Source organism: Hemicordylus capensis, chromosome 6 (assembly GCF_027244095.1).
Source record: "Hemicordylus capensis ecotype Gifberg chromosome 6, rHemCap1.1.pri, whole genome shotgun sequence".
Classification (NCBI taxonomy): Eukaryota; Metazoa; Chordata; class Lepidosauria; order Squamata; family Cordylidae; genus Hemicordylus; species Hemicordylus capensis.
The window spans coordinates 95,293,868-95,306,459 of record NC_069662.1 but is presented as its reverse complement, the minus strand read 5'-3'; the positions used below and the strand labels follow the sequence as shown (position 1 = coordinate 95,306,459).

The following is a 12,592-nucleotide window of genomic DNA, read 5'->3' as shown; positions in this document are numbered from 1 at the left end:
GTGATATAGGAAGATGCTGAAAGGCATCATCACCTCATACTTCATGGGAGGAAGCAATGGTAAACCCCTCCTGTATTCTACCAAAGACAACCACAGGGCTCTGTGGTCGCCAGGAGTCAACACCGACTCTACACACACTTTACCTTTATATGTATGTATGCATGTATGTATGAGTTGGATGGACTGCTTTACTGGGGTCACCCCTCATGACATCTTCCCTGGTTATGGTGGGAAAGACTCCCCAACATCCTCTTCCTTTCCCCATCTGCATATCCCATTATAGCATGGGGATTTCCCCCACCTCTCCCATAATGAAAGCGGAATTACACACACACACACACACACACACACACCGGAGCCCCGAAAACACTGGAGAATTGGTGCTTATGTAGTACTTTCAGGGTGTAGGGCAGTGCCATTGCTGGCAGAAAAAGTTCTGGTATTGTGGGGCATTTAAAGGGCTTTCAGTGCCCTTTCCCTGCCAAGGGCAGATGGAGCACTCCAAAAATGCATAACTGTGTTCCACATGCCCCTTCTAGATCGTAGCCAATCACAGCTGCTCCAGTGATGCAGTGACACTTTGCCCACAGTTTGGCCATGGAGCTGGCTGGGATTGGCATCAGAGGCCAAGCAGCAGGGAGGGTCTCCCCTCTCCTGCAACTGGAGTTGTCTGGCTGTTTGGTGAGCATCCCTATTTGGTGAGCATCTGCAGCACAATTTGGAGTTAAGAATTGAACCTCAGCCAACTTTAACTGTGATTAATAACCACAGCTATTACTTCTGAACCAAGTCTCTGTCTGAACATGAGGGTTTATGGTTGTTCTTGCTGTGGTTGGTTTAAAAAAATCAGAATCAAACTATGATCAAGTATCCAAGTGTATTAATAAAGAGAACAATCCATAGTTCCTTGAGTCTGAAAGTAACAGAGAACTGTGGTTAGTTTGAAAGTGACAAGAGAAGCTTTCAGTCACCAACAGGGGTACACAAAGAATGAGGAGAGGAGGGAGTTTATGGATACAGCAGGCTCATTCACAAGAATAAGCCATAATTTAGTGCATCTGACCTGTCAGTGGGGGCTCATTCCTATTTTTGCCCTAATCCGTCACCTCATTCTCCCTCACTTTGCCCTTCTATGACATTAATCCCAGGTACACATGAGCTGGTCATTTTTCAGGTTGGGGAACCAGTCAAATGTTTGTTTGTTTGTTTGACATTTATATCACGCTCTTCATTCAAGGAGCTCATAGCAGTAAACATGCTTGTTTTTATTCCCACAACAACCCTGTGAGGTAGATTAGACTGAGAGATACAAGACTGGCCCAGAGGTACCCAGTGAGTTTCATGTTTGAATGCAGATTCGAACTCAGGTCTTCCAGGTCTTAGTCCAACATTCTAAACACTGGGCTCTGCTGGCTCTCTAATGACCAACCCTAAGGTTAGCACTGTGGTGGGGTGAGACAAAGAAGAGCAAAGCAGCTGGGGCAGGGTGGGAAAAGGGGGAACAAGCTGCACTGCAGCTCATTTTCCACCCCACCTGTGTGGGCTATCACTGGAATTGGTCCTATAAATGGTCCAGATACTGATGTAAATCCAGGCTGATTGTACTTGCTTGGGATTGGGACCTTGACAATGAGTCTGTTGAAGTGAGCTAAAGTCATGTGCATAGACATGTCTTACATTTCATCAGACAGAAATCTCCATTACTTCAAAATACTTCCTCTAAAATATATTGAGGCGGGTCTCACGATTCATGAGGCCCACTTTTGTTAAAACTGCGGGGAGGGAGCCCTGATGGCCGGCCCTGTGACAGAGCCGGCGGGGGGGTGGGGGAAGCAGGGGCCGCATGGCCCCCACAAGCCCCAGTATGCCCTGTGCAAGCACGCAGGGCATACTGGGGAGACCCCCAAGCTGGGAGGAGGCTTTTTGCCTCCTGGCCGGGGTCTACTCGTGAGTAGGCGCAGTGCGAAGCTGCACCGCGCCTACTCAGGAGCCTAAAAAGCAGGTTTGCTGGAGCGCTCGCTCCGCAAACTTGCTTTTTAGCAGGGGTTCTCGGGCGGGTTACCCGCTCAAGAACTACTGGGCTCGGCTGCGAGCCCAGTGGTTCTTATGACCAACAAAAATCGAGCTAGGCTCTCCTAGCCCGATTTTTGTTGGTCGTGAGAATCGCCCCATTAACACAATGGATAGATATGAGCCTTTTGAAACATTGTTTAATGTGCTTATTTTGTACATTTTGTACATTTTTAAAAAGATGATTTTTTTAAAAAAGCATGTGCTCTGTCTCCCTGCTCTGCACATTATGCTTTTGGCTCATTGACAGCTTGTCACGGCCTTCTGAGTTAGAGTATCAGTTTTAGATCTGTCTGCCACTTGCGCTAACCCCATCTCATTTTCTCTGGAACAGCTGCAGATTCTTGCCCCCATGACTGTGAACTGAAAGCATTAAAGAGTTTAGCTGTACCTTTGGTATGCTTTTAAGAGATTAGATATATTCATTCACAATCGAGGAAGCTCATGTGTGGAGGGGGAGGGGGAGAGGGAGAGCTGGTACGTAAGGAGAAGGCTGCTGATGTGGTTTAGGGATTTGATGAGTGGACCACCTGCTCTTGGGACTCTTGTCTGAGAGACATTTGATCCCATGAATTCAGAGACGATACTCACTGGCTTTGAACTAATCTTGCAAGTTTGGTAGCATGGTGCAAAGGAATGTGACCTCAGGAATAGAGAGATATCAAAATAACTTGGCAGGGCAGGCCAAGAGACACTTTTGCATCAGCAAAATGCTGAGTGAAACAGGAAGCATAAAATGCTTCCTTTGCTGGATATATTCCTCAAGTGTTAGAACACAAATGCCTCTCAGTATATCATGGCTGAGACACACATACCGTTTTCATATCGTGCTAGAAAGATTCCTGCCTTAAGGCAGGATAAAGCAGGACAAGATCATGAGGAACTGATGGTAGCCGTTAATGAAATGGTTCTGTGATTATTGTGGTGGTTGGGGAAAGGGATGGGGGTTGGAAGTACCAGAAATACAGTTAAATTTGACACCTGTTATCTCCCTAGTTTTTTCAATATATTCCTCCTGCCACGAAGTCCAGAGCTTGAATCAGGTACCTCAATGGCCTGAGGCTGAACCTATCCAGGTGAGCTACTTAAGACCGACTATGCTTAAGCCTCAGAGTGTTCTTCAAGACACAGAAGGGAACAGAGGTGTGCTACATAAGCCTCTTATCATAGACCAGACGCATCAACACAGCTAAGTTTCCCTGAAGTGAGGTGTAGGAAATAAATCTTAATAGAAGGATCATATAACCTGAGTTTTATTACCAATGTCATGTTCATTGGAGTGAGGAACAAAGAAGGTTATCTGAAGTGGCTAAAGGCCTTCTGTACAACACAAGCTGGAATAAGTTATCAGTCTTGGATTTGTCACATCACTCCAGAAATATTTCTCTCTCTTAGAAAAGTAGTGGGAGAGGACAGTTAGAATAATCTATATGACCGATGAAGGAAAAATATTAAATTTACCATTTTATAGATCATATCTACCACTACATTTATCCAAATGGTTGGCAGAACACTCAAAATGTTCAGCTAATCAGAATGTTGGATGAATAGCAACTAGGGTGAATAGGAACTAAAAGCTGGCATTTCTTGTACCTATGGCCGGACACTGACAATCTAAGACAAATTCTGAGAATATCTAAACACTCAGATATATCTCATCTCTATATTGATATACTAGTAAAATGGCTTGCAGTTTGCAAACTTGCCTCCTGTACCACAAAGTCTGGACTTTCTGTGTCTAAAAGTCACAAGAAAACTGCCAAAGTTTGTTTGAACCATAACCCTAGCCTTAACCCATGCTTTCCCAGTGAGAGAGTTTTCTCGCATTATCCGGGACATTAACCCAAAGAGTGGATGCTGTACCCAGGTGCAGAGTCCAAAAGAGACTGGAGTCCTGTTCCCAATACAGTCCATGATGACAGTATTTATATGAAGAGACACATGATGTACTCAAGGTGAGGTTGCCCACCCCGCAGGACTGGCCTCCAGCCTCCACTAATCAGCATGTATATTCAGGAGACTCCTGAAAGCAATCATGGAGGTTTTAATGGCTCTCTATGCCCAGGGACATTTTTGTATGGGGTGGTATAGAAACGTACTAAACAAATGTTGTGAAAAATATTGGTGTGGGGGGGATGGGGAAAAAACATCTCTAGCTTCAGTCAGAGTTGGCAACCTAATTGTGGGCGAGATTCTCCCTGTGCTAGGGAATGCTGTGATTGGGAATCCAAACCAGGAGGCCTTCATATTTCTCAAAGCTGCTACAGCTGAAGCTTGGAATAACAAACAGTAGCAACAATAGAAGTAGTAATAATAAAAATAACTAAACTTTATTTGTTAGCCAGCCCATAAGAAATTGTTCCCGCCCCCAAACTGGTGCCAAACTGACATTTAACTATGATTGTGAAACTTAGAACTGATCTTATCATGAACCCTGAGCCTGGTCCCATGGTACCTGGGTCTGACTCTGAGGATTCAGGGGCAGAGCCAGTCAATAGCCCTGAACCTGATCTCATGTGCCAGAGTCTGACACAGGGGACTCTGAGGAGGAGGAGGAGGAAGGGTATGAGGGGTCTCGACCGCCAACACCTATGTCCTTCATGCCTGCTGACCCTCTCAACATCCCCCAACCCTTGTCCTTGGGCTCGGACAATGAGGCAGAAGCACCACAACTTCCGCCAGCAGCTACCCAGCCCCACCAGATCCAGCACCTGGAAATGAAGAGACAGGTCCTTTAAGACCAGGCTTGGGGAGGGCTGCCCCTCTGGCTGTCACTTAAGGCCTGAGTTTGACTCTGCTTCTTGCTGAAGCATCTTCATTTATGGATGTGCTTTGATTCCTGGTTCTTGCTGTTTTATTCCCTGGCTTCTGACCATGTTTGTTTCTGGCTTGGCTCATCACTATTAACTGATTCCCTGGCTAGTGGCCTCCTGCTTGTGTTTGACTCTGGCTTGGGTCGTCCCTGTGGACTGATTCCTGGGCTCCCAACCTCCTGCTTGTTTGACTCTGGCTCAGCTCATTCCTGTTGGACTGATTACCTGGCTTTGACTTCTGGCTTGTACTTAACTCCAGACTAGTCCTGTCCCTGGTGGGTGCTCTTTTCCTCTGCTTGCCTAGTGGCCTGCTTCATTGCACACCTGCCCCACCCAAGTATGGCAGATCTATGGTGGCTAAATGTTGGCTCGGCACTCTGCCAAGGTAAGGTTCACACTCTTTTTATGCAGCACACAATCACTCCAGCAGCAGAGATTCACAGGAGAAAGAGTGCCTCCTCCTCCTGGCTTCCAGTGGCAAATGGATTGTGAGAACCTACCCAATGTTTCAGCCAAAAAGTACAAATGCTGGCTTTACCAATGATTCAGCTAGTGCTTCAGACTAAAAGTAAGTTCTGGTTTCAATAAAAGAATGGCAAACACACTGGAGAATTACCATGAATAATTTCAGTGGTTCCAGTGAACCATTTTGAAGCATGGAGAGTGGAGGAAGAATCTAATTCTTCCATCAATTGCCACCTATGACTATTTGATCTGATCAGAAAAGAGCAGCTAATAATAATTCCATAAGCTGCTCTGCTGCTCTGGTCAGGCATATCTAAATAAATTGTGTGAGTTGTGGAAATATTTTCCACTGGCTCTTTTGGGGAACACATGATAAATTCATTTTGACTCATTGTGAAATGGAAATCAATATTATTGAATGTTGTAAGATTCACTGAAGACTTCGGTCAATTAACTGTTACAGACATGTTTTTTTCCTTTCGCTCAGATCTTTGGAATCAGCTCTATCTACTTCCTGTTTCAGAAGTAACAAAAGCTCAACACACTGGACCGGCTCTCATGATCAGGGAGACCCGGTTTTTACGGGTGAGCGGGAAGAGCGGGCTAAGCCAACTCTCCCCGCTCAAGAGTGGGCAGGGAGCCCTGGGCGGCCGGATCAGCCGCCCACACGATGGCCGGCTCCAAGACGGCCCCCTCAAGCCCCCAGTATGCCCCGCGTGACTGTGCAGGGCATACTGGGGAGACCCCCGAGCCTGGAGGCTGCTTTTAAGCCTCCCGGCTGGGGGTCTACTCGTGAGTAGGCATGGCGCAAAGGCGCATTGCGGCTACTCACGATTGTAAAAAGCAGGTTTGCTGGAGCACTTGCTCTCCTTTTTACCAGAGGTTCTTGAGCGGGTTACCCGCTCCAGAACCACCGGGCTCAGCTGTGAGCCTGGTGGTTCTTACGGTCACCAAAAATCGGGCTAGCCTCTGCTAGCCCAATTTTTGCTGATCGTGAGAAGCGCCCCACTGTGTATTAGCACTCTCCATTTATTTTTCTGTTTTATGCAGCTTAAATGACGTGGTTTTAATACCTTTAAAGCACTGTGGGTGCTCATGTTAACTTAATATGAAGTTTAGATTTGCAGTCTACTGGAGAAGGTGAAAAGCTTTAAATTACCACATTTGATGTAACTGCATCATAAACATCTGCTCGGATGACACTCCCTAAACAATTGGTCTTACAGAGCTCTTGTTAATTTGATTTGAGACTCTACTTTGAACATTTTCCTTTTCAGGTTTAGTTTTTAAAGCTGTTCTAAATAGCAGTGATGCATCATACCTATAGTTGTAGAGAAGATGCTTCATAAAAGCACTCTAAACAGGAGATGTTTTCCAAAGCAGAAGTTGGTGAAACACCTGAGGTGTGCAGTTGAACCTCCAGAGGTCCTGACCGCTGCCTTGTGTATCTATGCTTAAAAAGAAAGATTTTAAAATTTAATAAAATCAATTAAAAGTTGGCATTGTAAGAGCTTCACCATTACAAAGCACTGGCATATAATAAATGTACATTTATATATAAACTATATGCTACATGCAAAATAAAAGGAGAGGAAACATTACAGTGTACAATGTAATGTTACCTCAAAACTTGAAAATAGTGTTATTTTCTTTGAGTGATTCAGTGGCCAAACATTTTACCATAACGTGATTAAAATTTGATAGGGTAGCCGGGGGCCAGATAAAATTGCCTTGAGGGCTAGATCTGACCCACGGGCTGTCAGCTGGCCATTTCTGGGAAATAGGATATCATTCACATTATGAAGTGAGAAGACAGCAATCATGCTGTGTCTCGAAGGGCCTTCTCAATGCATCTCCATATTTAGTGCAGCGTTGCTGATGGCTCATAATTTTGAGACCACTTAAAAGGAATACGTGGAATCACTTCTGCTGAGCATGTCACTTGCCCAGCAATCATTGGCTATGATATGAGATGGGATGTGCTTGTGGGAGGAACTTCTGCGCAAACCCCAAGTTACTGCATTCCAGTGACACAATGGGGTCAGCATAGCTCCGGTTCCAGCAACATCCCAAACTTCAAACCGAGGGTTCGGTCTATGGTTTGAAGGTGGCAACAGAACCATGGTCATGGCATTTCCCTGCATTTAGATGGTGAGAAACACTGACCTCAGGTAAGTATAACTGAGGGTCGGCATGTCATCCATACTGGGCCACTGACTGGTTAGGTGGTGGTGACTGTAAGATTAGTAATCAAATTATTACTTGATATATATAAACAAACTTATTAAACCCACACGATGAGGCGAGTCTCACGGTCGGTGAGACCCGCCTTCAGAGGGTTTACGGGTAGAGCAGGCTTAGCCCGCTCTCCCTGCAGATGATCCCCACAGACGATCCCCAGACAGCCCAGGGCGGCCAGATCGGCTGCCCACAGGACTGCTGGCTCTGTCACGGAGCCGGCAGGGGCTGCGGGGATTGGGGGCCATGTGGCCCCCCCAAAGTTCTAGGATGCACGGGGCATTCTGGAGGGACCCCCAGGGTCGGGAGGCTTGTTTCAGCCTCCCGCCAGGGGTCTCCTCATGTGTTGCCACAGCACGGCGCAGAGCTGTGCCGTGGCAATACATGATCAAAAAGACGGGGTTAGCGGAGCACCCGCTTCCCAAACCTCGGCTAAGGGGAGGGGGAATTAGGAGAGTTTTCTGCCAGGAGCTGTGCAGCTCCCATGGCAGCAGACGATCAGCAAAAAGCAGGCTAGGCTCCCTTAGCCCACTTTTTGCTGATTGTGAGAATCTCCTCCACGTGTCACTAAGAGGTGCTTCACACAAGCAGTGTGAAGTGCTGAGAGGAGGTTTGTAGGGAGATCAGCTTTGACCTGCTCTCCCCGCAGATGATCACTCACCCAAGGTTGGGTGGGCGATTCGCCCACCCAGACGAGCGGCAGCTCTCCTGCAGGCTGCCTGCACCTCACTGTGCCTTGCCTGGCAGCTCTGGGGGCTGGGCGAAGGAAAGTGCCACCATGCAGCCGCCCCCAACCCCAGTAATGCACCGCACGAGTGCATGTTGTATTCCTGGGATCCCCCCTCCCCCCGGTGTGTTTGGTGTGGCTGCAAGCAGCCGCAGCTGACACACGATCCAGAAAACGAGGTTAACGGAGCACTCAGACCATTAACCTCATTTAAGGAGGTGGCTACATTGGCGGGCTTGCCACCATGGAACCACCAGACTCGCCCTTGAGCCTGGTGGTTCTCACGAGTGAGAAACTGGGCTGGGCGCCCATAACCCGGTTTTGCTTGCTCATGAAAATAGCTTCTATGTGTACTTGAGGCACTTTAACGATAACATTTTGCCATATAATCTTAAAGTAGGAATAGTGTTGGGCACCTCTGAAATCATATTAGCAGCACACACAGACAAAAGAGGGTGGGTGGGTTTTGTTAATTAAGCCATATAGGCTAGAAAACCTGGAACACTTACAGAATTAAGCTGCCCTACATTTTCTTTACAGTGAGGCGATTCTCACGATCAGCCAAAAGTGGGCTAGCCCGATATTGGCCAAGCGTGAGAACCACCGGGCTTGCTCCATGCCAATTGGTCTGTGGGGTCCCGCAGGGTTTGTCCCCCATGCTATTTAACATCTACATGAAACCACTGGGAGAGGTCATCCGGGGACTTGGACTGCGTTGTCAGCAACATGCCAATGACACTCAGCACTATCTCCTCTTGTCACCTGATCCTAGGGAGGCAGTAGATGTCCTGAATCGGGGGCTGGAGGCCGTAATGCGTTGGATGTGGGCCAATAAACTGAGACTGAATCAGGACAAGATGGAGGTACTGTTGGTCAGTAAGAGAGCCAAACAGGATGAGGAGATTCTACTGGTTCTGGATGGGGTTGCACTCCCCTTGAAGGAGCAAGTACACAGCTTGGGGTATTGCTGGACCTAGCTCTGGTTTTGGAAGCTCAGGTGAAGGTGGTGGCCAGGAGTGCATTTGCATGGCTTCGGCTAGTGCTCCAGCTGCATCCCTTTCTCGAGAAGGCAGATCTGGCCACAGTTACCCATAACTTAGCCATGCCATGGCTGGATTACTGTAACATGCTGTACGTGGGGCTGCCCTTGAAGAATATTCAGAAACTACAGCTGGTGCAAAATGCAGCAGCTAGGATTTTATCTGGAGCTGCCCACTGGGATCACATCACACCCATTTTGAAAGAGCTGCACTGGCTAGCAGTTTGTTTCCAGTTCCAATTCAAGGTGCTGGTTTTGACCTTTAAAGCCCTTAATGGTTTGGGCCCTGGATACCTGAGGGACTGCCTGCTCCCAAGGGCTGCTGCCTGCTTCACGAGGCCATCTGAGGGGGCTCTGCTCCGGGGGCCGACAATGAGGGAAGCTCGGCTGTCGTGCACTCAGGACAGGGCCTTCTCTGTTGCTGCCCCCAGACTCTGGAATGCTCTCCCCGTGGCTATTTGCTTTTCAGTCAGTCAACTTTACTCCTTTGGAAGTAATCCAGACAAAGGTTCTAAGGGCTATTCTACAAGTTCCCTGTGCTATTACTAATGCTGCTCTCCGAAGAGAGGCTGGGGTTACCACGTTAAAGCTGAAAATTTGGCTGTGTATAATCAAATTTTGGTTGAACCTGGTATTTTTTCCTACTGGCCTTGCCCCTCTAGTATTAGCTGATAGCTTTATATCCAAATGGAAAACAGTATTTAAAACAAAGCTGCATCATCTCGGTACATCCCAGGAAGAACTTATAGGGCGGGGATTCAATCAGGCTATTCAATTTATCAAACAACGAGCTCTAGATATAGAGCTGCAAGAGGAATCTGCATGCTTGACAAGAGGGCTTGATATAGGCCCTCAAGCTTTTAATCTTAAACCCGCCGATTATTTAGATAACATTCTAGTATCTAAATTTAGGAAAGCATTGACCCTGGCCCGCCTCAATGTACCGGTACTTCCTACCGTGGTCTTGGAGGGAAAATACAAGTGGGTACCTTTGCGGTGTGCCTTTGTCCCTGTGGTGCAGGTGAAATAGAGACCACTGCTCATGTAATTCTTTACTGTGAATTTTATAAGGATAGTCGTTCTAAGTTTATTTTACCTTTGCTTAAGAATTGTCCGGGCCACACCGATCTTTTTTACCTGGAGTATCTGCTGTCCAATTTTAAACCTGGGATGACTGTTAATGTGGCCAAATTTTGTTTTACTGTATGTAAGCTTCATAAAGCCTGCATTACTTAATCAAATATTTTGTAAAATGTAAAGATTAGCTGGTCTATGACCGTAATAAACTCTATCTATCTATCTATCTATCTATCTATCTATCTATCTATCTATCTTTTCAGTCTCCATCACAGTTTTCAGAAAGTGTGTTAAATCTTGGCTTTTTACCCAGGCTTTTATATGATTGTCTCTATTGCTGCTTCTTTGTATATTGTATCTTGTATGGTTATTTTATGCTTGTATTTTAAATTTTTAGTCAGACTCATGTTTTTATATTTTTATGTTAATATTTTAATTGTGTATTTTTATAGTCTTGTTTTAACTTTTCTGTGAACTGCCTTCTGATTGTTTTAATTAAAGGCAGTATATAAATTTAGCAATAAAATAAACAAATAAATTAAATTAAATTAAATTAAATTAAATTAAATCTCTTCCTCAGCTGCAATGGCAGAGGAGTGATTGAATAATTTTTTCTTGTATAAAAAGCAAGGTAATATTGCAATGCAAAACTCATCTTGCTTCTGGATTTCGGCTGGGTCTGCACAAGAAGCAGAATGACCACTTGATCAGCTGCTGAGGCTCCAGTACCCTGGCAGGGTTGATTGCTTATGTCTGCCCATGCCTACCCCTTGAGTCCTGCAGCAATGTTTGGATATGTGGCCACCATGTCCACCCACTATGTCCCTGATACAGGGTCATTCTGAGGTATTTTGGCAAAAATAGAGGCTGGTAGTTAACCCAATTTATTTTAACTGAGAGCGGGGCGGGGGGGGGGGGCGTTATGATGAACAAAAAATATATCTGTATTGACAGGAATTATTTTCTTACCAAATTTTAACCTTCATTGTTCAGAATCCCAAATCGGCATAATCTACCATTAATGCTAGAGATGATACTGAGAAGCTTAAATAAAAGTTATCCTATACTCTAAATCAGGCCTGCACAACTTTGACCCTCTAGATGTTTTTGGGCCAGAGTTCCCACCATCCCCAGCCACAGTGGCCAATAGTCAGAGTTTATGGGAGTTGTTGTCCAATATCTGTTGTCCAACAGCCGCCTTGGGATTTTCTTAATGAAAGGCGAGGTATAAGTTCAACTAATAAATAAATAAATAAATAAATAAATAAATAAATAAATAAATAAAAATCTGCAGGAGGGCCAAAGTTATGCAGCCCTACTGTAAATAATCTGCTACATATCAAACGCTGAGGCGCTTCACAGGATTACTGGGCTCTGCAGGGAGAGCAGGTTCCCAAACCTGGGCTCTGCAGGGAGAGCAGTTCCCCAAACCTGAACATCTCAATGCAGGGAACCACAATTCAGACTCTAACTCAAATTGAGGGTTCACTCACCAAACTCCAATTTGAAGCTTCCGTTTCATGTGAGGCTCACTGCTCAGGCCTCCAGTTTGTGGCTGCCTCCATTACATCCAAATTCAGTAATGGAGACAGCCTTCCCTGAGACCAGAGTTGAAGCAAGGAAGCTCCTCCCTCTCTCCATCCTGATTGGCTGTTGCAGCTGTCCATCAGTCAGTGGGTAAAGCCTGGCAGCCAGTGCAGTCTTGTAGGGGGTGGGGCAGAACCATTGGTCCATTGTACCCTTGGTTCTGTGTGATGTCCAAATATGGCTTAAGTCTCTTCTCTCTCTGTCCCTTGTCTAATGTCTTACACAAACGTCATCATGCTGTGTTTTTCCCAGACTCTGTCTCATTGCACCACAAGTATAAGATATAAACTTTTTTTGGTGTCTGAAGAAAATACCAAAGAATAGTTTGAAGAAGCAGTTTTTATTTGGATTCACACAAGCCAGGCTACAGAGGCCTAGTTAGTCTTCTCTGGATTCTTTGAAAAACCTGGCCTGGATCATCCTCATACTCTACCAAGTTTCACTACAACAAAAACATGAACTGGACTTCTAAACTCAACCAACAAGGAAGAGAGAGAGAAGAGGCATAGACTGGAGGTAGTCTTCTCCCAAGTTGAGTTTGGCCGTAAGCTGTAATACTCTCCCATGGAGTGATGA

The 12,592-nt window shown here is 45.8% G+C and overlaps 1 long non-coding RNA gene across 2 annotated transcripts in view; it reads right to left on the bottom strand.

Moving 5' to 3' along the window:
- LOC128328823 (uncharacterized) overlaps positions 1-12,061 on the bottom strand; it is a 28,473-nt gene extending 16,412 nt beyond the window's left edge. Inside the window, exons 1-2 of one of the 2 annotated variants that reach the window (XR_008309408.1) lie at positions 11,923-12,061; positions 6,670-6,796 (exon numbers count right to left, since the gene is read on the bottom strand). This is a non-coding gene — a long non-coding RNA (uncharacterized LOC128328823). Of the gene's footprint in view, positions 1-6,669; positions 6,802-11,922 lie in introns of both variants that reach the window. The other variant, XR_008309407.1, reaches the window with a different exon arrangement.
- Positions 12,062-12,592: the final 531 nt, after the last annotated feature.